The following is a 3,903-nucleotide window of genomic DNA, read 5'->3' as shown; positions in this document are numbered from 1 at the left end:
CATTGACACACAAGGCTTGAGATATGGTATAAATCATTAAACAAATGTATCAAAGTACTGTGCATTAAACCAACATGATTTGATCAAATATGATGCAGTTGGCTCAGATGAGTGCTTAAGGTGTCACACAAACCACCTGATTGATTTTTACATGTAAATCTTTTGGTGGGAACTTCTTTAAATTTTCTTTCTCAAAGTATCAGTTGCTTTGAGAGTTATTAGGGTAAAGATTGTGTATTTTGTTGAGAGTCAGTTCAGAACTTCAAAAGAACCATTCACGCCTATCTCCAGTGGTCAACAGGAAAGAGGTGGACTACTGAACAGATAGCCAGTCCATCACAGGGCAACACAGATACAGACAGGACAAACAATCACACACACACACACACACACACACACACACACACGCATGCACATGCTCACACACTCATTCTTGAGAACTATTTAATTAATCAATTTATCAGCTAGTTCTTAAGTGCACACAGTTTAATTTCTATATCTAGCATATAGATGCATAATATTTGCAGTTGACACAGTCACAATCAGCTCACCTGACTGAGGATGAAGTTGTTCTGATCAAAAGTTGGGAACCCTGTCTTTGGACCAATCAGTGGTGAGGGAGACATCACTGGGTTCAGGTTCAAGTTTTGACCGCTGATGAGTCCTGAATAAAAAACATAAGTTGAATGAGATTCTATAAATATGGGATGTTTTGAATTTTTGAAATGAAGAATTTAAATACTACAGATGCAGTACCTCTCTAAATTATAGAGAACTACACGCTAAGTTATTTTAATTCAACTTAGTGTAATATGTTTCAATAGAACTATCCTACATAAGAGATTACGCTAATTGAACCATGGATATAATTTGAAGTGAATTTCCTTATTTGAAACACCATTAATTTTATCTAATATTGAACATATGGTTAAGTTTTTACAACTGGCTTATCTTAAATTTATTTTCTTAACACTTGACAGTCTTTCAAGTCAATGATCCGAGTCCATATTAAATTGCTGATAAATATGGATTTTTGTTATGTTGTACGGTGTTTTAAGATCTTGTTCATGTATCGCTTTTTATCTCTGATAGCCTGAAACACCAAAGGTCTGTGTATGACTCTGACCTAGTCAGTGTCACCAAAGAATCATCCAGATACATTTGTCAGACTATTAGTTGATCTTACACACTTTGTAAAACTTTATCAGTAAACTCATCACAACCTACAGTCTTTGCACTCTGTTGTAGGTTATAAAGTTACTTATTGGTGCTTTAAGCAGAACCTCTCAATTAGAGAGATAGTTCCAGTAAACATTTCAGGTGAAAACTTGTTCCTCCTGTTCGGTAACCTATGTGGTTCTGCAGCATTCTGCAGTTGTTTCCAGGACTCTGTTGCCGTCTTTATCTCACAGAACTGAAAATACTGTACGATGTTCTTTTCTTCTACTAAAACACAATAAACTTTCAGTGTATCCAATACTTTTTCAAGAAAACTTCAAAAAGCTATTATATATTCTGTCTATATATAATTATCTAGAAACATTCATTTTTAACACAGACAAATGAAGTTTTTGTTTATAGCTCAAACTTTGGAACCAAAATTTGAGCTCCAGATTTTAGAACTATTAGTCACTTTAATGAAAGAAAAAAATACACCCATAATCCGTTAAGTTATTCTAGTAATTCTCTAGATTCCTCTTCAGAATAGAAAAACAACACACTGTTAAAATAAGAAGGGAACATCAGAAAATGCATCAGAAAACAGAATAAAACTAAGAGTTTGCTAAATGTAAAGTACAACGTAAAACAAAGCAAACTTACAGTTTGTTCAAGCAGGCTGAAGTGTTTAAGAGGAAGAAATTCTTTAGTTGACACCAGAGAAACTGTCGTACACTTGAATTGCTTCAAGGAATGAGGCAGTTTCATCCATGACTGATAGAAGATGGGAGGAGCAGCGACACATTGCTGAGAAACTCTCTGTTTCCAATGACTGCTCCACTTCTCGGTGACAGAGGGACACCTCTACAACAGAACCAGAAAGTGGCAACAAGATCTGATGTATAATTTCAAAATAAAAGCATTTCAAAAAAGTCATTTTTTTATTTTCCACCTAAGTTGCCGTGCCCATTGCTGAGAAACTCTCTGTTTCCAATGACTGCTACCACTTCTGGGTGACAGAAGGACACCTCTACAACACAACCAGTAAACATCAAGGAGATGTTATGCATAATTTCAACAATAAAAACATAATGAAAAATCAAATCTTTACTTTTTCCCACTAATTTGTAAAAAAGGCTTACAATACCAATTATGCCGCATGAACTGATCAATAGATTATTGCGAGGGAACGCAAAACCTTTTGCGAGGGAACGCAAAAGAAAAAAAAATTCCCCATGTCCCGGCTCCGTAAGATTGATGTATATTTTCCATACAAGTGTACATCCAATCTTTACACTTTTTCAAATGTCCTATGGAGAGTAAACAAGATTTATCAGCAGTATATAGGTTAAATATTATACATCCTTTAGACCAGGGGTCCACAAACTACGGCCCGCCTCCACATTTGGTCCGGCCCCCCTGAACAATACCAGAGAGCATTCAGATTTTTTTCATTTATTGTATTTTCCGGTTTATATGTGGATTTTTCTTCAACCACAAGGGGGCTCTTTAGCAGGAAGTGTGTACTGTAAACTGTGGGTGTTTGCTGCCATCTGTTGGACTTCTATGGAATTGCTTGACTTTTATGTTATTTAATCAGTACGTTTGTTTGCTAGCGGTAGAGCAGATGAACACACGTTTCTGTTATGAACGCCGCATTTCAGGTTGAATTCTTCGAAGCAATACCTGTAAGTAGCAGCTTATACTTCAAAACGGGCCTTTATGTTAACATATGAGGAATTAATATACTCATGAAATATATACTAGTCAGTCCCAGTGACCGTTTCACTCATGGGTTTTGCCCATGTGCTTTCTGGGTAAAAGTCAATCGAGAAATGCAACCCCCCCTCAACAATCTCCGGCCCCCCACCAGAGAAGGGAAAAGTTATGTGGCCCTCACAGGAAAAAGTTTGGGAACCACTGCTTTAGACGCAATCACTGATTTTATAATGTGTCTCAGCGTTTATTCAATTAACTCAGTGTTTCTCAATTCCGGTCCTCAGGCCCCCCTGCCCTGCATGTTTTAGGTGTTTCCCTTCTGCCAAACACCTGGATTGAATCTGTGGGTGATTAACAGGCTTCTGCAGTACTTCATGTTCATGCAATCATCTGAATCAGCTGTTCTGGAATAGAGGCACATCTAAAACATGCAGAGCAGGGGGGCGCTGAGGACTGGAATTGAGAAGCACTGAATTAACTCAACATTTTTGCAGTGCTGCATTTCTAATGATTCCCACTAGAGGGAAGCATTGGACTCTGTAAGACTGATGTGAGGCCAGACCCTTACGGTGTCCACATGAAACTGACTGAATTCATTTACAAAGATGTTAGGCATTTCTAATTCCTATTTTCCAACTACTAACAGTGAATCACTTGCCTTTTTTGATGACAGAAAGAAAGCAAACAGCAAGTACGTGAGGACAAGAACACCTTTGGTATTTTAGGAGCAGCAAAGGAGTTGAAGATTGCATTTTGACTTGAAATATGATACAGAATAATTAAAATCCTGCATTTACTTCATATGACGCACACAAACTATTTACCTATTTACATTTTGTTTTATTTGATTTATGTTGAGTTGTTCTGGTTAAACGAGGTCACTCAAGGATCGTGTAGTCCAAAAAGTGGTTCTGAACCTTAAACTTTGTTTATACATTATAGTTTTGAAGAGTGCTGGACCAGAAAAACACTCCAACATATTGCAACAGATTTTATTTAAATTTGCTTTAATAAATAAAAAATGTT

General features: G+C 36.8%; 1 protein-coding gene across 1 annotated transcript in view; it reads right to left on the bottom strand.

Moving 5' to 3' along the window:
• LOC103138771 (NACHT, LRR and PYD domains-containing protein 4E-like) overlaps positions 1–2,193 on the bottom strand; it is a 22,880-nt gene extending 20,687 nt beyond the window's left edge. Inside the window, exons 1-2 of the mRNA XM_007553108.2 lie at positions 1,822–2,193; positions 552–664 (exon numbers count right to left, since the gene is read on the bottom strand). The gene's annotated coding sequence lies outside the window, so the exon portion shown is untranslated. The remainder of the gene's footprint in view (positions 1–551; positions 665–1,821) is intronic.
• Positions 2,194–3,903: the final 1,710 nt, after the last annotated feature.

Source organism: Poecilia formosa, unplaced genomic scaffold (assembly GCF_000485575.1).
Source record: "Poecilia formosa unplaced genomic scaffold, Poecilia_formosa-5.1.2 Scaffold54, whole genome shotgun sequence".
In the NCBI taxonomy this organism is placed as follows: domain Eukaryota; kingdom Metazoa; phylum Chordata; class Actinopteri; order Cyprinodontiformes; family Poeciliidae; genus Poecilia; species Poecilia formosa.
Note: the sequence above shows the minus strand (reverse complement) of the source record. Positions and strands in the feature narration are given on the sequence as shown.